General features: G+C 47.2%; 1 protein-coding gene across 1 annotated transcript in view; it reads left to right on the top strand.

The window, feature by feature from the left end:
- GALNT14 (polypeptide N-acetylgalactosaminyltransferase 14) overlaps positions 1 to 25,782 on the top strand; it is a 229,470-nt gene that overhangs the window by 42,956 nt on the left and 160,732 nt on the right. The window lies entirely within an intron of this gene.

Here is a 25,782-nt window from a genome sequence, read left to right as displayed (position 1 = left end):
GCCCAGATTATTTTATAAGGGAAAATTCTATGAAACATCTAAAGAACAGAGAATCGCAATATGTCCAGATCATAGGAAAAAAAGGAAAGCAAGTATTACAGTTACTGAAATCTGATAAGGAAGACACCAAAAAGAAAACCAAAGACCAATCTCACTTTATGAATATCAATAACAAATTCTAAATAAAATATTAGCAGAATGAATTCAGCAGCATGTTAATGAATAATGCATCAAACTAAGAGGACTTTATTCCTGAATGCAGACATAGTTCTACATTAGCAGACGTTGGAGAAAAAGTGATAGGGTCATCTTCATCAGTGCTGAAAAGACATAATGATCAAATGACTGTTAGTGATTTTTTTTAAAAAGTAAATAAATTAGAAATAGCTTGAAATTTCCTTAATATGCTTAAATATTATGTCAGGCTAAAAACCCGTGTCATGCTAAATGGGGAAACATTAAAGAATTCCCACTAAAATAAAGCAGAGCAAAGATCTGCTTCATTATTGATACTAGTCACCATTGTACCAGTGGCACTTTCCAATGCAATTGCACAAGTGACAACAATTAAAAGAGGAAAATGGGCAGGACATGGTAGCCACTATATATAGATGTGCAGATGCTGTGGTGGCATGGCTGGAAAATATAAGAGAATTCACTTTGAAAAACTATTTCAGATTAGGAAGGAAACCCATAAAGTAACAATATACACAGGTTGGTAAAGATAAATCAATTCCTTTCATATGCAAATATAGCAAACAATATACAGAGGAGGAAAAGCCCCCATTTAATAAGAACAAACATATTAAAGTAGCTAATGAGAAATTTAGCAAGAAATATGCAAGATCTACATGAAGAATCTAAAACCACAGAAGGACACAAAAGGAACCTCGAGCAAATGGAAAGATATATCGTGTTTATGGATAGAAAAACAACAGATGTCATTCTCTTTAAATTTATAAATTTAATAAAATCTTTTAAAAAGTACTGATGTCTTTTTTAACTAGATAAGGTTATTTTTAAGTTCATATGACACAAATAAACAGGAATAACTAGGAATACTCTGCAAAAGAAAAACAGCATGGGAGGGCTAGTGAGCCCTGTTAGATAGTAGACGCTTCATTTATTGAAACTGTATGTTATGGGCACATGCACTGAGAGTTAAAAGGAATAGAATCACAAGTCAAGAAATAGACCCGAATGCATATGATCATTCAGTATTTGATAAAGGTAGAGTTCAAATCACTGGAGAAGGATGGGATATTCGATATGTGCCTTTGGGATACCTGGTGTCCCTATGGGGAAAAATAAAATTTGATCCATACCTCCCAACTACACCAGGATAAAATTCAAAATTAAAATAAGGTTAAAATGTTGGGTGCAGTGGTTAGAATGCCCACCTTCCATGCAACAGACCTGGGTTCAGTTCCCAGACTATGCACGCTCCCAAAAAAGGTTAAAATGTAAACCCGAAAATATGAGATGATCAAAAGGCAACACAGAAGAGGCCTTTTAAACCAAGACTTAAATCCAGAAACCATAAAAGAAAATTCTGATGTATTTGACTAGATAAAAAGGGAAAAAACCCAATATTATCTGAATAGCTAACAGAATCCGTGGCAGTAAACTGAAAAGACAACTGACAAAGGAGTAATTATCTTAACAGGTTAAGAGCTCCAAAAAGTCTGTAAGAAAAAGAATAGTAATTCAATAGAGAAAAATAGGCGAAGGATATAACCAGGCATTCCAAAGAAAAGGAAATATGTTTGGCCCTTAAGTGATTTGGAAATATGCTCACCCTTTCTTCATTAGAAAATTGAGTTAAAACTATATGGAGATACCATCTTTCATCCATCAGCTTGCCAAATAAATAAAATCAAGATGTAGAATGGTGTGTTTAGTTTCCTGGCTGCCATGCAGACACCATGGAACAGAGTGGCTTAAATAACGACAATTTATTGGCTCATGGTTCTGAGACCAGGATAAGTCCAAACGCAAGGTGACAGCAAGGCGGTGCTTTCTCCCTGCAGACCGTGGCATTCTGGGGCTGGCTGGGGGCAATCCTTGTTCTTGTCACATGCACTGCATATGGTGGCCCTTTCTGCCTTCTATTGCTTTCTTTTGAGCTCCATTGACTTCCAGCTTCTGGCCGCTCCCTGTGGCTTCCTTTCTATTTGACCCCTTTAGTAACAGGATTAAGACCCATCCCAAATTCAGCTGGGTCACACCTTAACTGAGGTAATGTCATCAAAAGGCTCTATTTGCAAGACTTCACACCCATTAGAATGGATGAAGTTTAAGAACATATTTTCAAGCCACCACAGTATATGCACTAACTTTTGTATGAAAGGTGGTTTGGGCTCAGAATTAAAATGTGTATTTGTATTTGCACCTTGTAGAAGTGCAATTGTAGAAAGACAAACTAACTTACTTTCAGGGGAGGTGGTAAGACCTGGGGATGGACAAGAGTAGAAGGGAAACTTTTCCCTATATCCCTTTTCTTTTAATAGTTGAATGCATTATTTATTTTGTTAAAGAGGTTATTGCACCAACAGGATTCTGACATCTCTAGTGATGTAAATATGTCATGAGATAATGCACCCCTCTGCCACAGGTAGAAAATTGTTTAAATGCTTCTATTTCAACCAAATGTAATTTGCTCAAAGCCTTTTCCCTCTCTTTATAAGCCAGGGACAATAAAGGCAGCGCTCCACAGAGTCCATTGTGAGTTTTTCAGGTAAAATCAGCATCTTCTCAAGTCACTAACTTTTATTAGGCACCAGAGTGCTTGTTTGCAGAATGCAGAGCATTTGCTGAGTGTGCACTTTGCATCTCCCCTGAGGGTCTGGCTGGATCTGGATCAAGTGTTAGATGCTTGTTTTGCAGCTTTTTAATACAGATACACAGTGTCAATGGATGCTAGCTTGAGATTACTCAGTTTCAATTACAATGGGAGTCTGGGAGGCTCTGAACATTAGGAGTAAAATAGTGGAAGTAGAATGGATCATAGAGATCACTAGTGAGAAAACAGCTCACCCAGGTAGGAGGTAGTTGGCTAGTTAGTGCAGAGCTAGACTAGAATCTGAGGTTCTGAGTTCCAGTTCTAGACCCTTTCCATCAGCCCCATTTCCCGTGATCACAGAGAGTGGCCAATCAATATGGTACTACTCTACAGTCAATACGGTATTAGACAGGTGAGTTAGGGGCACAAGACAGAAACAAACTAATCTTTCCACGACCCTGTTTTATTCCCATAAAGTCATAAAATGTTGGAACTAGAAGAGCCTTAAGTATCTTCTTAGACTAAAGTCCTTAATTTTAGAGGAGGACACGGAAGTGAGAAGAGATATGGCCTGGGACATGGGTTTGGCTAGCAGCAGAGACTGTTTGCTCAGCCATTCTGAAACTGGGTATCTAGTAGGCCTGACCCCCAAAGATGTCCACACCCTATTCCCCATAACCTGTGAATGTGTTAGGTTATGTGGCAGAGGGGATTCAAGTTGAGGATGGAATTACAGTTGCTCATCAGATGACTTTAGGATAGGGGGATTATCTTGGATTATCCAAATGAGGCAGTGCCCTCTTGAACATCCTAAAGGTGGAAGAAGGAGACAAGATGTCAGAGAGAGGCAAAGTGAAAAGGACTTGGTTGGTCATAGTTGGCTTTGAAGATCTCCACCTTCCAGAACAGAAGAGCAGAGGCATGAGCCAAGGCATACAGATGGTCTCTAGAAGCTGGGAAAGACCAACAGTGAATTCCCCCTTAGAGCCTCTGGAAAGGAATGCAGCCCTGCTACGTCTTGGTTTGAGCCCACTGAGACCCATGTTGGACATCTAACCTACAGAATTGTAGGGTAATGAATTTTCACTGACTTAGGCACTGAGTTTGTGGTAATGTTTCAGAGCAGCCATAGTAAACTAATATAGATACCATCTCCCACACATTGCAGATGAGAAAACTCAGCACAGAAAGGTAAAGAGACTTTTCCTAAGTCATAACTCTTTTCACTACTTTGAGAACTTTTTCTAGAGAAACGAATTGGACTGTTAAATATGTTCAAACACTTTATTATGGGAGAGCCTGGGAAATATTAGGGTGTTAAATCATTGGTCTTGGAATTACACTTTCCTTTCTTTTTAGCTAGACTGCATTCCCCTGTGGAGGGTCAAGGGCTTTAAAATGTTTTTTTCTTAAAAAAAACTGATCTGATGTAATCGTACTTTGCCCTGATGAGTAGGCACGTGGCTTTTCCAGGACCAAGGAACATCCTGCTGGAAAGTGTAAGTAGAATGTCGAGGCCAAGACTACTTCTATATAAATGGCAGTTGAGACTATGGAATATGCCCTTTTGGCTATGATTTCCCCCGAGTCCCAGTTAGCACTTGGTAGGAAAGAAGTAGCTTCCATAGTTGGGACTGATGAATACCTGTTAGCAGACCTGAGACAAGGGGTTGACCTTCATGGACTCTGAGAGCTGGGGGGCTTAGTGGTCAGTCCACGTTGCATTGTGCTGGTGATGCTAAGTTATCCCACAACGAAATTTACCAAGATTAAATCATCTCTGTATCATCTTCTCTGGGTTTTTACCCCTACTCTCATTATTACTTCCACAACTCAATTCTGCTTTTGGTACTTCTTTAACTCAGCTCATGGTCTCTTCAGTTTGTACTATGAATGATTCAACTAGACCATGCTCATTGATTCCCCTTTAGACCTGATATTTGTTTGGTGGTTCTTTGGTGTCAACTCTCAACCTCTCCTGATTTTTGTCTTGATACTCCTACCTTGTGGCTCTTATCTGGCTCTTGGGATAATCTGCTCATTGGACAGGTAAGTCCCTGAATCTAGAAATGGACATGAACTACTTGGTTCCCAATATCTTTAGGGCAGCAAGGGGCCAGAGTCAAATCTCTCCTACTCAGTGCTTTTCTTTGCACCCTGCATGCCCACTACTGTGAGTTTCCATAGAGATATCATTGCTGGACCAGAGGTGGCCTAAACCTCCCAATCTCTAGAACAGCCTCATGTTCCTTGGAAAAGTCAGTTAGTGATGAGCTTCAATACTCTGTATGCAAAATGGAGGAACATGCCTGGGGGATGGTGAAGTCCAGCATGTGGAATAAATTGGACCCAAGAGAGGCCAAGGCCATCCTATCTCCAGCAAAGAGAGTGATACAGAGCGTCTGGCCATGTGTTGCCCACGCCCCGGTTCTATGGCTCTCTGGCCACACAAGTAGCGTTGGCCTCCATGTCAGAGCTTGCAGCTGGAGTAGATCTTACTGCACCAAACTGAATGTGAGCATACTTGATTCAGGGCCTTTCCAGCCTATCAGTGGGCCTGAAAGGAGCTTCTCAGGTCCTGCTGGGGCTGGCTCAGTCTAGGACTTAGAAGAACCTGGCACCTCTACTGTTTGGTACTCAGAGATATTTCTCTTTGTGGGAGGTTACATGAAGTGTTTTCCAGTCTATTTGCATTCAACACCTGCTGTATGCTCCAGAAATAAACTGATGTATACATGATAGATAATGATAAGAAATCTAGTACTTATCATTTACTAATGATACTATTGATACCTTCTTCATAACACCGTGGTGTAATAGATTTGCTTTATCTCTCCCTAAAGAGGAGAGACACAGGCACAGTGTGGTTAAATCACCGTACCAGATCTTTGGTCCATGCTCAGTTTGTGGGTTCCCAGATATCCAAGGTGCTGCTTTTAGAGGTGTTGAGACCTATCCTCCATGTTGGTTGATAGAATTTTAGATCCTCAAGGCTGAGAAAGACTAAAGAAACAATGTACACCATTAACACTTGAATCTGCCTGCTCCTACCAGTACATTAGCCAAAGTTCTTTGAGCTGTAAGTTAGGGAATTGTATCTCGAGCTGACTTCTGCAAGAGGAGACTCTTGTATGGATTCATTAGTGTAGTCATGGGACCCAGGCCTCACAAAGAGTTTAGAACCAGGGACCGCCTGCAGGGCTGTTGAGAGCCAAGGGAGAACTCTTTCTCTTTCTCGTCCCTCTCCTGCTCTCCATGTTTCTGCTTTATTCTTCTTCCGTAGCAGACCAACCTTCTCTGCTCAGCCCAGTGGGTAGGCATAAATCTTTCCCCCCGGCCGTACACAAAGCACCCCTGCCCTCTCCCTTGCTTTTACCCTGACCTGCTCTAAAGTTCTTAGTTGAAGGACCTGAAGTGCCCAGCCTCCCTCCAGGACCTGGTCCTGCTCCAATAGACAGTGATAGAATCAGATCGTGCAAACGTGGAATCCAGGAGTCTACCCTGAACACATCCGTGGTGTGGTTAGGGGGCTTTGCAAGCTGAGTAGTCTTCCTAAAAGTTGCCACTGCAGGTGAGTCAGAGCGTCTGTTTAAAAAGGGAAAATACCTCTGGCAGAGGTAATGCAGTCTCGCCAAGTCTTGTGTGAGTTCGTATGAATGGCTTACCTTTATAAAGCCCTCAAGGTTTCTGCAAGATGCGTTATCAGTCCTTGGGACACCTAAGAGGGAAGTGTTTCCATGCCCCCCTTGCAGATGGAGCGACCTGCTAGGTCCCGCAGCCCGTCCAGAGGTGGTCTTGCCCCAGGATTGCAGGGGGCTCTGCCCGCCCATTCCATGGGGGTCTGGCAGGCCATTTCCAGGGCAACCAGTGAGGTTCAATGCATGCTAGAGAAGGAAGCACAGGTGAAGAAGGTGCCACCCCAGCCCCAGGAAGCTCAGAGACCGAGGGGAGTGATGCATACAGCCATGATCAGGGTTCAGCTCGAAGGTGACAGCAGGTTCCCAGGAGCTCAGCAGAGGGGCCATCAGCCAGCTTGACCATGCTGGAGGCTTCTCTGGCCGGACGCTGCCTTGATCTGACTGCTTTGCTTCAGCAAAAGAAGAGGAGTGGGTCAGCGTGATAATTCTGGGTGTCGGGGATGAGGGGAGTTTGGAAGGGCTGATGGCACCTGTCTCGTGAGTTGGCCATGCAGCAGAGTGCTCTGGACCAGTCCTGTTTTCTCCATGAGTAACTTTGGGGTGGGGATGGGGGGTGCTGAGATGGCAGCAGAGGATTCTCTGCAACCCTAGCAGAGCCGTCCAGGCCCACTCAGCCACCCTGACTCAGGCTGGGAAGGCTCTCTGAGAGCCAGCTCCCTTTGCTCTCTTTCAGGGGTGAATAAGAGATGTGGAGTTGGGATGGAGGAGCACACCGGCTGCTTGTTATTTCTGGGACTCCTTAGCATCACCTGTCAGCTCTGGCGCTTTTTGTTTCATTAAAAATAAAACAGAAAGGGCTCTAAGCAATGGCTTTAAAGAACATCTGGAAGATAACCCTTCCTGCTTTCCCAGGGAAGGTGTCAGTATGTCCAAGGCAGATTGATGAAAGAATTTTTGAAGCAGTCAAGAAAAGAAAACGAGTCAGGCTTCAGGGAAGTTGGCATAAAGAAGTGAAGAGAAAAAACCCACCACAAACTAGAAAATGTGTCTGCCTCCAGAAACAGTAGTTCCACCGGCTACCTCTTTCCAGCTGGTCTTGCCTGATTTGCTTTGGTCCAAGCTGGCTCTTCAGTAAGAGGGAACAATGACAGACAGATACATGTATATATATTTTTCTTGGTCAACTTAACAAATCATTATTAAACTTCTTCAGTATGACTCTCATTGTTAGGGATTGTGACGGGTTTAAAGAAGTTGACATCAGGATACCCACCGCTTTTTTCAGTCAAGGTGAAGTCTGGCAGAAGGGAAAAGACATTCCCAGCAACCAGTGAGGTCTACTCAAGTAATGAGGGGGTAGCGATTCTTTGAGCTATAAGAGGGAAGGTCACGGTGGGCTAGGTGAGCTCGTAAAGGCTTTTAAGGAGAGGGTAGAGCTTATTAGAATTTAGATCAGCAGAGAATATTAGAAAGACTTTTAAGGAAAGACAAACACCAAGCGACCAGGCACCTGTCACCACCACCACCGGCAGAGCACCTCATCTTTGCTCTACCAAACCTTTAAATGTTCCTTTACTTTTAAAGAAAAGGGTGCACTCACCTTCCCCCCTCTTGCTACAGTGGAGGCTGTCCCCCTCCTCTGCTTGTGCTCCAGATCTCACCCCCTCTCACTCCTCTCAGAGGTGATGCCCCTCCAAAGCTATCTTGCCTCTCTCAGGCATCAAAGCCCTCTTTGGTCTCAGTAGAGCATTCCCATCAGTATACAAACATAGTCTAGTGTCACTTGTCTTGATAGTAACCCCCCTGGACTGCATATTCTCTCATCTATTAATCAGTTATAGCCACAATAATGCTGTGTAACAAATAACCACAGCATCTCAGTGCCGTAAAACAAGCCTTCTTTTTTGGTCCTAGACCTGCGAATTGACTAGTGAACACAGAGCGAAGCTGGGCCCTAAAGCCTGGGTTTTGTTTCAGGTTTTTGCCATATATGGCTCATCCTCCTTCTTCCAGAGGCCACCCAAGGTGTGTTTTTCTACTGGAGAGAAGCAGGTGCACAAACCCTGTCCTGAAAGCATGTTTCGGACCCCTGTTCGGGACAGGACCGCACATCCCATTGCCCAAAGCAAATCCAACATGAGTGGGGTGGAAAATCCACTCATCTCATGCAGGTCAAGAGAGAAGGAGCGAATATTTTCTGAGCAATAATCTGCCATACTTCTCCATCTTCAGCCCCCTTTTTCTGTTCCTCTTGTTAGCCAGTCTTTGAAAGGGGTTGTCTGCCCAAGATGTGCCTAGTTCCTTACCTCTCATTCTCTCTTCAACCCACTCCACTTGCTTCTGCTCCAACCACTCCACCTAAGCCCATCTTGCCAAGTCCACCAACTCATCTGTGTTGCCAAATGGAATGGCTGTGCTTCCGTCTTCATCTTACTTTCTCCATCTATCAGTAGCATTCCACATAGTTGGTCATTCCCTCCTGCTTAAATTCCTTTCTTCTATATATTGATGATTCTTGTATATATAACTTCAGCACTGAGTTTATCTCTGAGTTTTAGTCTCCATTTGTATATTTGTTTTAGTTTATAAGCTGTCAGAATACAATGTCCCAGAAACAGAATGGCTTTTAAAAAGAAGAATTTGTTAAGTAGCAAGTTTACAGTTCTAAGACCATGAAAATGTCCAAATTAAGGCAAAGCTATAAAAATGTCCAAACTGCAGCATCCAGGGAAAGATACCTTGGCTCAAGAAGGCTGATGATGGTTGGGGTTTCTCTCTCAGCTGGAAGGGTGCATGGTGATGTCTTTTAGTTTCTCTCTTCATTTCATAAGGCTTCTCTGGGAGACGTCTTCCTTCCCTATCCCCAAAGGTCTCTGGCTGTGTTGGCTCTCTCGACTCTCTTGACTCTGACCTTTTCCAAAATTGTTCCTTCTTAAAGGGCTCCGGTAAGTAACCCCACCTTGAATGGGTGGAGACACATCTCCATGGAAACCATCTAATCAAAAGTTACCACCCACAATTGGGTGGGTCATATCTCCATGGAAACAATCAAAAGCTCCCACCCAGCAATATTGAATGAGGATTAAAGGACATGGCTTTTCTGGGGTACATAATAGCTTCAAACTGGCACAATATTCAACTGTTTTGACGTTTCCATTTTGATGTTATGCATACTTCTCAGACTTAATGCATTGAAATAGAATTCGTGTTTTTCCCTCTGCAGTTTGCCCCTTCTATATCCCCAGCCTCAGCCATAAAAATCCTTAACAGAATGAGATAGTTCCTGCCTGAATGCCTTTGCAAAGGCTCTTTCTTCTACCTGGGATCCTTTTTGCCCTCCTCTTCTACCCCACTCCTTCCCCATGGCTGGTGCCTTTTCATCTTCCAGGTCTCAGTTTAAATGCTACCACCCCAAACTATTTTCTGCATGATCTTTCTGTAAATCTACAACTTCTTTGATAAGAATGAAAATAAAAATATAAATGTTCCCACTCTAGAGACACCTTCCTTGTCCATCTTACCTAGAGGGATCGTACTGCCCATGCCACCTCGTTTTTTAATGACAGTCCTGTTTCCTGTGAGTTACCGTGATTGGTTGTTCTTTCATTGGTTCACTTGGATTTTGTCTGTTTCCCTAACTAGAAAGAGCACTTCATCGCCGGCACTCTGTAAATATTTGTTGAACGAATGACCTTGCAAGACCCTTGGAGATTGTCTAGTCTACTCTCTGCCAGCCTGCAAGCTGTGGACCCTTAGGGTCCTAAGGAATTATTACCCTGGATCTAAGTGTTCATAGAGCGCCAATCCTTCAGGAGCTGCAGGTGCATTAAATAATAAACCTGGCGCAGGTGTGCTCCTACTTTTCCAATAATGGCGTTGTAATGAATACAATTCAGATTCATTGGAAGGTGCTACTCAAGTCATGGGGCCCTTTTATCTTCATGGGGGGGTCATTCATACTCAAAGGCTGAAAGACAACTGACATAATGAATATAACTTCTATCTTTATGTATCTTTAGAGCTGCAAAAAGTGAAATCCAGAGGGATAAAGTTACTTACTCAAGGTCACAGTGGAAAAGGCCGGGGAGGGGGTGGGGGGAGGAAGGCAGGGGGCGGGGTCCTGTGCAGCGGGAGATAAGGAGCAGCGCTGTCCAGACAGATGGCCTGAAGGCACCTACCTGCATCATAGGAATGTCCCAGTACCGCGCTGCATGGTGGCAAGGCTGTGACACCCCGTTGGAGGGCTGCGGCGGGTATAAGGAGAGACCAGATAGCAACTCCGTGTGTCTGAAGAACAAATGTGTAGCCCGGGATAGAATGTGTTCCAAATCCAGAGATCTGGAGATGCAGCAAAAGCTTGATGACCGGTGTGGGCACAGCAGGTGTCACACGTGGGCAACAACTGACCGTTTCAATTAGAGAGGCACCGAGAAAGCACAGGACGGACTGGGGGCTCCCAGTAGTGCAAACGAAGGAAGTGGAGTGACTTCTAATGAGACCCCTAGGGTGGGAGGGATGGTAGACGGGGAGGAGGGGGAGGTGGCACAGAGGCGGCCACGTCCAAATGGGACTTGGGTTTCCCCAGGGTCTGTAGCACTTGAGTACACTGGTGCCTAGACCTGGGTGCCACAGAAGCTGACTCCTCCCCTACCCAGTTGCCGCCCTGCCCCCTGCCCCTGCCCCCTTCCTGTGTTTGAAGCTTCCTAGTGCAGCCTCTAGGCTCAGGGAACAAGCACTCAGATGCACGACTCTGTACTCAGCAGCTCTTTAAGGGAGCTGGGACGTCCGCATCTTTTTCAGACTCTGGGGGTTGGACGTGAGCTCTGGCCCCTCCCTCTCTCCGGCAGCTCTTCTCACGCTCCTGATGGCCTTGGGGTACCCCGGAGTCCCTGGGAGAGAGTGTGCTAAGGAGGTCGAGGCCTGCCATTCCGGATGACCACAAAGCAAGGGAGCAGGAAACAGAGACTCCAAATTGAACACGTCAGTCTGGCCTGGTTAAAATGCCACTAATGGGGGTACGGGAGTAGTTTTTGTTTGGCCTGTGAGCCTGAAACCCTGGCTGGTTAGCAAATGTTTCTTGAATAATGCTTTCCATGTAGGAGTGCTGCACTCTTCCCCATGCAGCACTCGTTTGTCTTATTCGTTCTCTTTGATACATTAGCTGTGAGTGAGCTACAGAGGAAGAGACTGAAGGTCTGGGAGGGTAAGCAACTTGCTTAAGGTTGCTCAGTGACCGAGGAGCGAGCCCGTGCTCATTCTGGTCCTGCTGTGTGGAGTGTACAAACCCGTGCTTCTCCCTTACTACCCCACCTCAGCAGTTTTTCCAAGGACATAGCCCCTCCCTGTGACCCAGGTCAGCTAAGGATCAGTTTGGGAACACTGAAGCCCCTTCTAAATGTGGGGGACCGGGACCCGCGAACTGTGCTGTAGACACACACGAGTTCAATAAAGATTCTCAGTCCACGTCTCGACCCACATCTTCACGTTCCCAGAATCAGCTCTTTCAGGTTCGGCTGGGGCACCGAGCCACTTAACCAGCTGTGTGGTCAGAAACAGCTCACCTCTCCTGACCTCCGTTTCTACCTCTCTGAGACTCAGCTTCCTCGTCAATGAAATGCAGATAATTGCGCCTATTTTGGAGTTTTGTGCTGAAGATTAAATGAGGATAAAATTTGCAGAAGTGCCCAGCATGGCGCCTGGTCCCAATGTTTGTTCAGTATGTGTTAGCTCAGGCTGCATTTGTGGATTGGTTGGGCTAAGATAAAAATGCAGGTCTTCTGACTCCAGATCCAATGCTCTCCACCCCCCCACCCCCCGCCCCACTCTATGTAAGCAGCCTCTCCAATGCTCTCCCCTAAATCCATCCCAGAACCCACAGGGGACTGAAGGATCCCTGGCAGCTTCCTCCACCAACCAGGCATCCACCAAGAGTTCTCGTTGTCTTCCTTGCTTTTGTGTTTAAGATTCACCAAGCAGAATGAGGAAGAGGAGGGGGAGCCCCAGGTGGGTAGCGGGCCTTCCTTTGGCTTCCGTATGGAAGAGGACGGCTCCGGGCTATGGGGAAGGGCTTGGAGAGCCGAGTCTGCTCTATAACTGCAGATTCCTAGCCACATTCCTAGGCCTTTCCCTGGAGCCTTGTCCAAGGAGGCACTAGCTGTGAGCACCTACCTTGAGTCAGGCTTTGTGCACCAAGGCACCGGGTGGAGGTGGAAGCCGGCTGCAGGTGGGAGCTGGGAGACCACCCGAAACCCAGTGACCCCAGGCACGGCTGGACCCTGTTTCCTCCCCAGCCCACTCCTGTCCCTGTGCTCTGTTTTCTGTAACTGGAACCAACAGGAGGAAATGATTACTCTGGGCAGCTCCTTAACAGTCATTGATTGGCTACATCCCCTTTGCCAGGTGCCTTGAAGGGAAAAGCCAAACCAGGATCCTCCTACAGGAAAACCCTGCCTGACCCCCAAGAAGATGCCATACCTGGCTCTTGGCCTGCACCTTCCTCTAATCCCCGTAGCTATAGGCACCTAAGCCCACCTGCTGGTGCCATACCATCCCTGTGCCCTGAGCTCAGGCTGGGAGGATGTTCTAGTTTGCTAGCTGCTGGAATGCAACACACCAGAGATGGATTGGCTTTTAATAAAAGGGGATTTATTTTGTTGGTTCTTCAGAGGAAAGGCAGCTAACTTTCCACTGAGGTTCTTTCTTACGTGGAAGGCACAAGATGGTCTCTGCTGGTCTTCTCTCCAGGCCCCTGGGTTCCAACAACTTTCCCCGGGGTGACTTCTTTCTGCATCTCCAAAGGCCTGGGCTGAGCTGCTAGTGCTGAGATAAGGAATGCCGAGCTGCTTGGCTGTGCAACATTGCGCTCTCTCATTTAAGCACCAGCCAATTAAGTCAAACCTCACTCATTGCAGCAGACACGCCTCCTAGCTGACTGCGGATGTAATTAGCAACAGATGAGATTCACGTACCATTGGCTTATGTCCGCAGCAACAAATTAGGTATGCTCACCTGGCCAAGTTGACACCTGGAGATCAAGTTTAAGAATGAATGTTGCCCAAGGATTTGCACCCTATTCTGGAGAGATTTAATGTGTTTCCAGTTATATGCAGGACAGTTGAGTATTGTCAGGTAAAAGAAAAAATGTGTGCTTATTTGTTTTCATTTGGAAATTAAGTATGGTCTAAGGTGATATATATATATATATAGGTGCCAAGTTGACAAGGGGTGGACTGTCATGGTTAGGGACAGGTGTCAACTTGGCCAAGTTGTGGTACCTGTTCATCTGATTGGGCAAGCACTGGCCTGTCTGTTGCAATGAGGACATTTCATAGGATTAGGTCATGATCACGTCAGTTACATCCACAGCTGATTCCATTTGTAATCAGCCAAGGGGGAGTGTCTTCTGCAATTAGTGATGCTAAATGCAATCATGGGAAGCCTTTTAAGGAGGACTTAGAGGAGACAGGTTGCATTCCTGCTTTGGCTGGTGAGCCTCTCCTGTGGAGTTCATCCAGGCCATCCATCGGAGTCATCGGCTTCACAGCCTGCCCTGTGGATTTTGGACTTTGCGTTCCTACAGTCATGTGAGACACTTCCATAAATTTTATATTTGCAAGTGTTCCCTGTTGATTCTGTTTCTCTAGAGAACCCTGACTAATATAGAGGAGTTTGCCTGGCCTTTTCCTGAGTGTCGCATTGAAAGTGTTCTGCATCCTTGGAAACCCTCAGTCCTGGGCAACCCGGGACAGCTCACTAACCCTAAGGGACATTTTGTCACCAGCAGCAGCATCTCCATCAGCATCATCAACAGGTGATAACTAATGCCGAGACTTGCCATATGCCAAGAACTGAACTTTAAATCTCTGCGAGGCAGATGGTACCATTTGGGAAACGGAGACAAGGCGGTTACAGCAAATCCACCTGATCGGCACCCACACCGCTCTAGGTCTCTGAGCCCCCCAGTCATGTTTTCAGCATCAGGTCAGTGTTTCGCGGGGGCTGCTGTAACACCCCATGTCTAAAAAACTGGTCTCTGGTTTCTTCCAAGCCTCTGCCTTGTTCTGACCTCTGGCTCTCAGCCTGCTCTGTGGCTGGGACCCCTGAGTTATTACAGACCCCTTGAGATGCAGTTCGCCTTACTCTTAACCCACTGCATCCCAGGACCCTGTAGAAGCCTGGAGTCTTGTACTTGAACTACTGTGGACTGCTATGGCTGCAGCTTGGACTTCTCACCTCTTCTCTGAAACCCACGTGGCCACTTTGCCTGCTGCCTGCAGCCGGACACCTCTTTTGTATATTGTCCGTCTGTCCAGAAGCTCCTCTCTTCTCCCTGCTGCTGGGACCTGCAGTCTGCTGTTTGTCACATGCGTCTGCCTGATCTCAGGCTCTGGCCACACTTGGTACCTCTGGTCAGTCTCTTGTTAATAATATTCCGTGCTGATAAGCCTTCCAGGGATTACCTGCAACTGGCATGAGGTGGCAGAAGCCTCTGCTTCCTGCCCTGTTGATTTGAAACACAACCCTTTTCCTAGCTGTCTGAGCATCCTATAACTAGAGTGGAAGACAAGTAAATCATGGCACATAGCGTCGTGCATGCCAGAGGCACGTATAAATGACTTTTGGATAGGGTGGGCTTGATTAAAATCAAATTGATGGAAATCATGATTTGAATCACTAGTCAGGAAGAGTCGATTAAATCAATATTTTCCTTTCACGAATGCATTCGTTTTTTGATATAATTTTAAGGCACAGGCCTCACAACTCTGACAGAGATAGATGCAGTTTTCATTTTTGGAAGTTACATACCATGCATTTTTAAGCTGTGATTTATTTTGACATTTCATTGAATCAATTCCGCAGCCACATCTGAGACTTGAGTGATGACTTGGTTATTTTATTTACCAGAGCTCATCAAACTAATGTGTATAATTTCCCCAACAAAATAAGCATGTGCACTTTTGAATGTTTAACTGTTTTCACTGTAAATATCAAACTGCGTTTTTGCTGAAATAAATTAGACTGTTTTAGGCAGATCCAACCCAAAAGACATAAAATATAATATTTTGGAGTTAACCCAGTCTTTTTATTTCCTTCCTGCTTATTCACATATTAGGGGAGGAAAAAAATAAGGTAAATTTTTCTACTTTTGTAGTTCCCAAATTATTTTTAAATTGAGTCAAATTAGTCTTATTTGGAAAACACTCTTAATATGCATAGAGAAAAAATAGCTGTAATTACAAACTTGATATTTGTTTTAATCAAATTGTTGCAGAACCCTTGTGTTTAATGGACTTCTACTGGCTGCTGGTGCAGCCTCCGTGAAGCCTTGTCAGCATTTTGGAGGATTAACCAAGCTTTACCACTTCTCTTCTTGAAGATCAGTTGCATTTTATTTTCAGAAAGTATTTTCACAGCAGAAAATTTAAATTCTGTAGAATCAGAACTGCCCCATCCTTATCATCTTAATTAGGGCCCTCTCATGGAAGGGCCCAGCTCTCGTTCCTTCTGTGAGCCCTGGAATGTTTGGGGTGGAGACCCTACCCCTTTAGGGGCCCCAGATAACTTACATGGGCTTATGGGTTTGCCTTTCTTTTGCTTCTGAACCTTTTTCTGTCTTCAGCTCATGACAGCATCTCTTAGAACAAGGCCACATACATTCCCTGCCTGCTGGAAAATCCATCTCTGCATCTTTCAAGCTGAAATATATTCCCCTTAGCTTTGTTTTCCTAATACTTAGAAAATAAATAAATTTATGTTTACCCCATTCATATAGTTCTAGTTGAATAAAATCGTAACATTTTTAGATTTGGGAAGAACACATTGATTTCCTAATTCCATCCTCAAATAACTCAGGCCTGGAATTTGGGTAATTTCTGCTCCTCATCGTCACCTCTTCTGAAAACTACTGTGCCAGTTTGAAGCTATTGTGGGCCCCACAGAGCCATGTCCTTTAATCCTCATTCAGTATTGCCGGGTGGGAGCATTTTGGTTGCTTCCATGGAGATGTGACCCACCCAATTGTGGGTGGTACCTTTTAATTAGATGGTTTCCATGGAGATGTGTCTCCACCCATTCAAGGGGGGGCTGCTTACTGGAGCCCTTTAAGAGGGAAGCATTTTGGAAAGAGCTTTAGAGCCCATGAGGTCAGAGACCTTTGGAGATGCAGAAATAAAACCCCCCCAGAAAAGTCTTATGAAATGAAGAGAGAAAGCTAGCAGATATCACCACGTGCCCTCCCAGCTGAGAGAGAAACCCCGAATGTCATCGGCCCTTTCTTTGCAGTTAAGGTATCTTTCTCTGAATGCCTTAATTTGGACATTTCTGTGGCCTTGCAAATTAATAAATTCTCTTTTTAAAAGCCATTCCATTTGTGGTGTATTGCATTCCGGCAGCTTCAGCAAACTTAAGCTTGTTCATTTACAACAGTAGTCATTTGCTGGAGTTGGAGTCTAGGAATGGAATGGATGCCACATTGTTCTCTAGTAGGGTTGCCAAATTTAGCAAGGAAAAATACACAGGACGCCTGGTCAAATTTGAATTTCAGCTAAACAGTGAATATTTTTAGGGTACGTCCTATATTTTATCTGGACCCCTGTTCTCTATGAGGTCAGGGTCATGATTTTCTGTTTTCCTATACTGTTTCTAAGGTGTCAGGTAACACAGTCCACCTCCCAGGTGGTAGTCACACTTGAGTTAATATTTTCACAGCACTTTCTACTCTTCTGTCTTCTGTTCATTTAAAAAATCAATATGGTCAGCTCAGATTTTGCCTCATGTACTGTTTTCATTAATATGCAACATTGCTTACCGCATCCTCCTGGAGAGGATGCTTCTACCTGTAGAGTTAACACTTGCCTCAGCCAACCTGTGCAGGTACCAGGCCGCAGGGGACTGGCCATAGCCAGGGCTGCTAGAGGCAGGAGCTGTGCCCTGAGTCCTAGGGGTCCCAGCATCTGGAGGTGACCCCCTCATAAGCTGAGTGACATGGACTGCACTGTGTCCAGAATAAGGAGATTTGGATTGTGCTGTGAGACCCTGTATGACCAAAGAAGCCCGTGGAACATTCTCGTCTGACACAGCCACTTACCTGGTTGATAGGAGCCTCACCTAGAAGCCAAATTTGCCCAGGTGCATAGCCTTCTCACTGGAAGAGCACCCTCTCCCTGTCTATCTGTCATCCGTCCTGACACTGGGCCAGGGTATGTGGCTCATGGCTCAGTCAAGCTGGTTCCCCCAGGGTGTGGTGGCCTCAGCCGTGTATCCCGGCCTACATTTCCATGTGTTAGTTTCTTTATGTGTTTTCTTTTGAACATAGTCTGCAGATGACATCTGGGCCTCTTCATCCCAGTATGAACCCAATCCCAGCACCCCAGTGTAGCTCTCTGCTCCACCCCAAGACCATGGAAGGCCCCAGAACCTAGTGTAGACTCTGCTCCACCCCAAGACCATGGAAGGTCCCAGAACCTAGTGTGGCCCCCCTGCTCCACACCAAGACCATGGAAGGTTCCAGCACCCAGAGTAGCCCTCTGCTCCACACCAAGGCTATGGAAAGTTCCAGCACGCAGAGTAGCCCCCTGCTCTAACACCAAGGTCGTGGAAGGTAATTCTTTCATGTCTGGCTGGTGCTACAGAGGAGCTGCCTATACAGCTTCCCACCTGCAGGAGACCTCTGTCTGGTCAACCTCCTAAAGGTATCTTGGTTTGCAGCTCTGCTCCCCTCACCTACAGACTCAGATTTGTCCTGCTTTTCAGCACCTGAGTTCCCATAGGCCCCAGGTCTTTTCCTTGCTTTACTCTCATGCGCTCGTGCAGCTGCTTGATGCTGATGGTTTCCAGCTTGTGAGCCCACCCTGCTGTCCAGCCTCTGAATATTGACCAGGCTCTGTCTGAACGGGCAGTGTGCCCCCAGGAGCCAGGGCCTCAGAGCTCTCTTGGCTCCAGCAGTCTTGCAGGCGCGAGAAAGTTCCATTATCCCAGCTCAGCGGGGCATGGGACTGATTGCATCACGGTCGGGGGGCTGGGAAGAGAAACTTCCAGGAGGCCCAAACCGCTAGGGATTGCCTTGATGAGCCATTCAGATACTTCATTCTAAAGCCATTTCGTTGGCTTTAACTCTGGGCACGGTTTTCTTAACCATCTGTGTTCTGATAGGGGAGGCTCTGATTAGAAGGAGGAGGGTTGACCAGGTGACCTTATGATCGGCTCATGTTATCAGAACTAATTAACATTGGCGAAGCCTCACTGAAACCCCAGATCATTCTGAGGACCACTACTCAAGCCTCCCCCTATTGAACCTGAACTTTCTCCGCCACAGCTAAAGCTGGACACTCCCTGCCTGTTGTCCCTGTTGGCTAATGAACGCAATTGGGCCTGGGCTTTTTCCAGCCTCCTCATTTCAGAACCAGCCACCGTCTCCACTGGAACCAGCCTTTTCTTAAGATTGCTCCTGCTCCTTCACTTTTCCTCCTGGGTTTTTTCCCTGGCACTTGGCACCAGCCTCAGTGCCTGTCGGGAGCTGTTTTCCTCCAAGTTGTCCCCACCTCTGGCCTGCCCGGGTCCCTCCCTTAGGTGAGGCTCCACAAGTTGTCTGTAGCCAGGGACAAGTTCCCCAGGGACGCAGTGTGACAAATCTCCATCAGGGGCCTCAGCCTGTCCACAGTGGCCTTTTCACCTAGACCTCCCCTGCCCAGGCAGAAATAGGGTGTAATGCTCTCCTTGCTCATTAGGGAGTGAAACCCAAAGAAGGTGAAACTGTGAGAAATGCGTGTATTGGGCTGCAAAGAAGGTTTAATTAGAGACAGATAAGAAGTGAATGAAGATTTCTGAGGATTCTGAAATGAGATTTCTGGGCACTTTCAGTGTCCTTTGTAGATGATAGAGCTGTTTATTATCCTCAATTTTATTTTACAACCTAGACTTTCATTTGCCTTGATAAGGAACTCTTAGACTCATGAGACAAGAAGATTTGTAATGGGAATGGAGACAGGGAAAGAAACGTTTAGACAGAGGAAGAGAGTTTTTCCTGAGATCTCTGAAGGGTCAAGGACGGATGCTAAAGAGGGAGAGATGTGTTAAAGTGCAAAGAAAGACGGGATGGCAGTCGCTGCCCTGTAGATGGTAAAAGATGGGGGCGTGTATTGGATCTCACAACCTTGAGGAGAATTGGTGAAAATAAGTAATGGGAGAATTGATCATTAGTAATTAAGTTGAGGCCATTTAAAACTAGACTGTCCTTGGTTTCAATAATTAAACCTTTGTGACCTTGGACGTGTCACTATTCCTAAAGTCGGTGGACCTTGGTTTACTCATCTGAAAATGGGTATAATGATACCCACCTCTTAACATTCTGAGAATCGAATGAGGTGATGTTTGTAAAGGCACAGTGCCACATCTGGGAAATGCAATAAATACAAGTTAAAGTTAGTATCAGGATTGTTCCTAAAACAATACAGCAGGATCCTACAATTAGGGTGTGAACACAAGGGGTGGTGGCATTGTGCAGACTTCTGCTCACTTGAAAGCTGAGTCTACATAACTTTGGCTGCGATTTGTGACTGTCCAGCTATAGTGACCTTATGCCTTGGATCACCTTGGCCAGTCCCACTTAATACTTGTTGTCCCAGAGCATTTATTTACAGTGCTTCCTTTCATTCATTCTTAAAAGTGTTCCAGTTTGGATGACAAATCACATGGTTACCGCACATATAACTGCTACAGTCTAAATCCATGACATTGTTATTGCAGTATTCACTGTCTCCTATTTTCTCAAATGGATTATGAGTTTTTGAGGCCCCTGTATATCTACATGTGTATATGTAAATGCGTATACGTGTAGACACACGTGCATAGTCCTTCTTTGTATTTGCAACAGTACTCATCACACAGAGAAGTGGGTGACCTCGGGGGTCAGTGCTCCAGGCCCCTTCCCTCCCCCTGTGTGCTGAGCCGTGGGCCTTTTAGGAAAAGCGGATCTTCAGAGGACGGTGCTTGTGGAAGGATGAATCGTGTCCTCCACAGCGATACATTCAAGCCCTAACCCCTGGTCCTACAGCTGTGAACCCGTTTGTAAATAGGCTCTTTGAAGGTTCTGTTTAGCTGAGATGAGGCCAAACTGAGTCAGGGTGGGCCTCAGCCCGATAGGATGGAGTCCTTATGAGCAGAGGAGATTTGGGCACAGGAGTAGGAGACAGACGGGGAAAGAGGCGGCCAGGTGACGGGGGCAGGGATTGAGTTAGGGTTGGCTGGCAGGTCACCAGGAGAATGCTACACGCTTCGGAGAAGGCATGGTCCCGCCGATACCGTGCTTGCAGACACCTGGCCTCTACAACTGCGAGGCAGTGCATTCCTGTGGTTTAAGCCAACACAGCAGCTGGGCACTCCGAGGCAGTGGGTAAAGGAGAATAGTGGATATGGGCCTTCATAGGAGCAGAGTTGATTCCAAAGAAGGGAGCCGTGGACGGACATGGAGCTTCTCTAAGCCAGCTTCCTCGGGAGTCAAACAAGAGTGGTTTCTAGCATAGACCTCGGAGGCTTGTTAGAAGGATTGCATGGCACGGGGGCGTTCAGTAGATGGGAGCCCTCTAAACACCTGTGGGCACCCATCCTGTCCCTGCCTGTCCCCTATTCAATTCTTTTCTCCCGTTCTTCCAAAGGCTGTGTGTACACCACGGCTTCCAGCTCCGTTGGAGACCTGGGTATGCTCAGGTTAAGACAGCTTCTGGATTGGGCCATTCATTCATTTGCTAAGTGTATCTATTGAACTGAGTGCCAGCCCCAGGGGTCCCAGTTCTTGTGGAACTTGTGGCCATCGGAGTTCTTTGTAGGGGGCTTTAGAAAAATTCCTTTTCCTTAACTCATGAGTGAGTGTGTAGAACCTCCCAGAGCTGCGGAGTCCAGCGTGGGGGAAAGGTCTTCTTATCCATGGGCTTTGAATTTCCTACCTGCCTTGAAGTTAAATCATGTTATTCAAATGGATATTAGTGATTTGCTGAGCAATTCAACAGTGAAAGAGGAAGGAGCAGCCTGCCCATCCTGGCAAAGTAAATCATCCCGTAGGAGCAGTGGCCCCAGTAGCTCTGATAAATATGCTGTCACTCTTGGGGTTGGGCATGGCCCAGCTGAACCCCACCCCCGATGTATATCTCTGGTTTTCTGAGCACCGTGATATCCAGTTGTGACATCCATTCTGCATCAGTCAAGAAACACTTTTTCAAACCGGTGTCTCCAGGATGCAAAGATTGCTTCTGATTGTTTCCAGATCAATCAACAAACCATTTTGAAGCAGCTTCTAGGTGGGTGGAGGGTGGTGGCTCCAAGAAGAGTGTAACAGCAAGGGAGAGATGAAATAGGAGTTCATGGCATCTGTCCCTTGTTAGCCCCATTTTACAGATGAGGATACTGAGGCTCAGAGAGGTCAAGTGATTTTCCCAAGGTCACACAGCTAACAAAAGTAGAGCTGAGAGCCGTAGCCCGGCTGATTCCGCAGGTTGTGTTCTTTCGGCTTCTCTTCCTAGGTCCTAAACAGGTGGACTCAGACAGGTGAGGAAGCATGAGTATGGGGGATGAGTAATCTCCTTCCCATCAGGCTGCTTTCTGCAGATGGCCATTGACTCCCCCATGGAGACAGAACTTGCCAGCCCTGAAAGCAGAGAGAGCCCACTTTCATCACTGCCTTAGTTTTCCTCACCCCTCTTTTCTATCAGCTGAAAAATCTCCATTAGACCTGCATTCTCTCCTGCAGTGATCTCCGCTCTCTGTTATCCACTTCGCCTGCACTCATTGCTCACCCACATTTGCTTTCTTCCAGGCAGCTGTTTGCAATGTAAAGCCCAATTTGTTACAATTATCGTGCAGAGAACAGAGACCTCAGACAGCACACAGGTGGCTGAGTAGTGGGCCCTGCGACATATGGACAGCGTCCTGGAGCACTCAGGGTTCCACTCTACCCTTTCTGCAGCTGCTGACGTCTCTCTCTGGGCCACCACAGTGACCTCTAACTGGTCTCCCCGCAGCCTACTGCCCACAGAGGCCAGTGACACCCTAAAACTGTGAATCGGCTCAAACCCCTGCCCAAGTCCCCCTGGGGGTTGCCCCTGGCTCTGAGACCTGAGCAGCCCCTGCAGCCCTCCCCAGCCCGTTCTCTTCCCTCCCCTGCCCTTGCACCTGCTCCTGTCCCAGGACCCCTTGCTGGGTTTTGAGCCCACGGCCTGTCCCTTCGTGGGGACTTTGCAGGTGCTCCTTCTCCTTGTTCAGTTTTCTGGCCCAAATGAAACCTCTTTAGTAGCCCCTGTCCTCCATCCCACCTCAAACGGTGCCCCTCCCTCTTCCCAATCCCCAAATTTGCTTTCTTTTTCTATATAGCAGAGGACATGCATCCATTTGTCTTCCTACTAGAATGTAGTGTGCAAGTTCCATGAGGGCAGTCTTTGTTGCTTTCCGTATATGTATATAGAGACATACACATACACTCACATATGTGCACAGCACACATGCACACATGCATGCACATACATACCCCTTGTGCCTAGACACACATGCACACACTCACCTATGTGTACAGCACACACACACATACATGCACATATCCCCTGTGCCTAGACACACATGCGCACACTCACCTATGTGTACAGCACACACACACATACATGCATATATCCCCTGTGCCTAGACACACATGCGCACACTCACATGTACAGCGCACACACACGCAGGCACACAAATACCCCTTGTGCCTAGACACATGCACACTCACACATGTGTACAGCACACACACTTGCATGCATGCACATATTCCCTGTGCCTAGACACACTTGCACACACTCACATGTGTAGAGCACACACGCATGCGTGCACATATATATCCCCTGTGCCTAGAACAATACCAGACACAACGTTGGCACACAGCACATATTTATATTTATTTAAGCCTCATCTTTAGCACACTTCTGAGTGCATGCAGCAGTCCAGGCACAAGGCGGGTTTATGTTCCTAAACCACATAAAAACTGCATGGAGTGAGTCGTATTGATATTTCCATGTTGCAGATGTGGCCCCCGGAACAGAGATTGGGTTCTTGCCCCAGATCAGAGAGCTGGTGAGTGCTGGAGCTGGGGCTGTTCCCTTCCAGACCCTGAGCCCTTGAACTCTGTTCTTGGGTGGCCGTTGGCAGCCATCACTCAAGCTTTAGGGGCGTGGGTTTTCCCTGCACAGACTGATAGTTTGTCCCCTTGGTGCATGGCATTTCCCCCGAACCTCTGCATTTTCTTTGCCCACATCTTCCTCTCTCATGTTCTCCAACACTTAGCGGTTTAAGTGCAGGACCCAGTCTGTGATCACGTGTTGGGGCTCAGGTAGGGCGCAGGTAGGCAGTTAAGGTGCAGTGCGTGCAGAGAGGTCCCGGGTGGAATGGATGGAGCCCAAGCCGGGAATCCGTCCCCAATGTGCCCCCCTGAATGGCCTCTGTCTGCAGGGGGTGACCTGGCGTATGGAGTCCCTCGCTCTCTAGCCCCACCTGAGGGTGCTGTGAGGGAAGAAGCATTGCCTCCCTCAGGGGACGAGGGAGCAGGGCCCCGGGTGGTTGTGCGGTTGGACAGAGGCCCCCCTTCAGCCCAGGAGACTGAGTCTGTACATCCAACAAGGGAGAAGCAAAGGAGAGCAGAACTGTCCGAGCAAACCACTGGCAAGGAAAGGAAAAGAGAGGGAAAGAGGATGAAGAGAGGTAAGTCAAGGATAACAGAGGATGATGAGAAGGAAGTGGGCAAAAAAGAGAAGAGGAGAGCATTGAAGGACCCAAAATAAGGAAGGGAGTTGGAGGGGGCAGGGGAAGATGTGTCGGACATATATACGAATATGCATGTGTACCTGTGTGCGTGTAGATATGTGTGTATGTGTGTGTGTGAGACAAAGTCAGAGTGAGAAAACTAAATGTGGTGGAGGAAGGAGCCAGAAGTGGGGTGGGTGCACATAGTGAGCTCTTTCTAGCCTGGGTCAGCACTGCTGCTCCTTCCCTCCCTCCCTGCCCCCTTCCATCCTCTCTCCCCCAGCAGGGGTTGAGGCCTTGCATTCAGTCCTTCATCTTGGGCTGTTTGGCTTCTCCAAGCTCTTCTGTGTGTCTATCGCAGCCCCCTCTCCAGCCCCTCCCGGAGCCCGCGTCCTTCTCCTTTCTCTCTCCCCTGGCTGGTGCCCATGCATCTGTCCTCACTGATTCCGGGGAAGGTGGCATCTCTGCCGGCGTTCACTCAGGCGGCCCCTCGAGCAGCGCTGGCCTGGTGAGCACGCAGGAATTGCACAGGGTCCCCTTTTGGTTTGAAATGCTGCTGTTGTCGTCTTGAAATGGTTAATGATTTTTTCATGGTGGGCCCCGTGTTTGCAGTTTGCATTTATGTATTCCCTCCTGCCCGAGAGCCCAGAATCCCACTGCAGGGCTGGAGGGATAGGCAGGCGCCAGAATTCACAGGAAGGCCTGGGAGAGTGGAAGGGAGTCCCAGACCTGGGGGGTCGGGCCTGGGAGGAGGGGTGGGGCGTAGATCGGAGGCTGTGGGGCAGGTAACCTGAGGCCAAGTGGCTGACCAGGAACACACAGAGGTTGCAGATGCCAAGCCCAGACCGCTGGGGCAGCGCTGCTGCCTCGGAGGGCAGGGCAAGGAGCGGGGATGGCTGGTGGCGGCCAGGGACATGGCCGTTTCTGAACAAAGCCTCTCCATCCACCTTGATTTCACATCTGACTTGCTCTGCTCCAGGCCACTGGCTCTTCATTGTCCTCTGGATGTAGCAGAATAGAACCAAAATAGCCAAAAATGTCAAGTCCAGTTCGAACTCAGACTCATAACAGGCCCTTCCCTGCTTCACTCTCCTTCTACGTTCACATCTCTCCACATGCCTTTCCAAGTTCAAGGAGGACCCCGGTCCCTCTCTGCAAATAAAAGCAGCCTTTGCAAGCACAGTGCCCAGCCCCGGGTGGGGCAGCCTCCCTCCAGCCTTTGAACATCACATTGCCCAAACGTCTACACTTGCGTTGGAGCCACTGGGTCAAAGGTCTTGGATTGCCTCACCGACTCAGTGATTTGAGCATGTGACTCCACACTGGAATTACTCGATGAACCTGAACAATATTCAGACTTCAGGAGGTGGGATTTCAAATGGAAATTAGAAGAGTGGCTCACAGCACCGTGCTTGTTTGGCCTGCCTGACGCATGGCTGCCAGCAGCCACCCCGCTCACCCGCTGACAGATGGATGGCCGCTGAGCATTTTCCAGGCTGGCGGGAAATGAATGTGTGGCTGCAACACAGGGCTTTTGGAGCCTAGCTCTGAGCTTGGTTGAATGTTATGTAAAATGGGAACGGGGCAGGGAAGGCGGAAGATGAC

Source organism: Tamandua tetradactyla, chromosome 17 (genome assembly GCF_023851605.1).
Source record: "Tamandua tetradactyla isolate mTamTet1 chromosome 17, mTamTet1.pri, whole genome shotgun sequence".
NCBI classification, from domain to species: Eukaryota; Metazoa; Chordata; class Mammalia; order Pilosa; family Myrmecophagidae; genus Tamandua; species Tamandua tetradactyla.
This window is presented reverse-complemented; position numbering and strand designations above follow the sequence as displayed.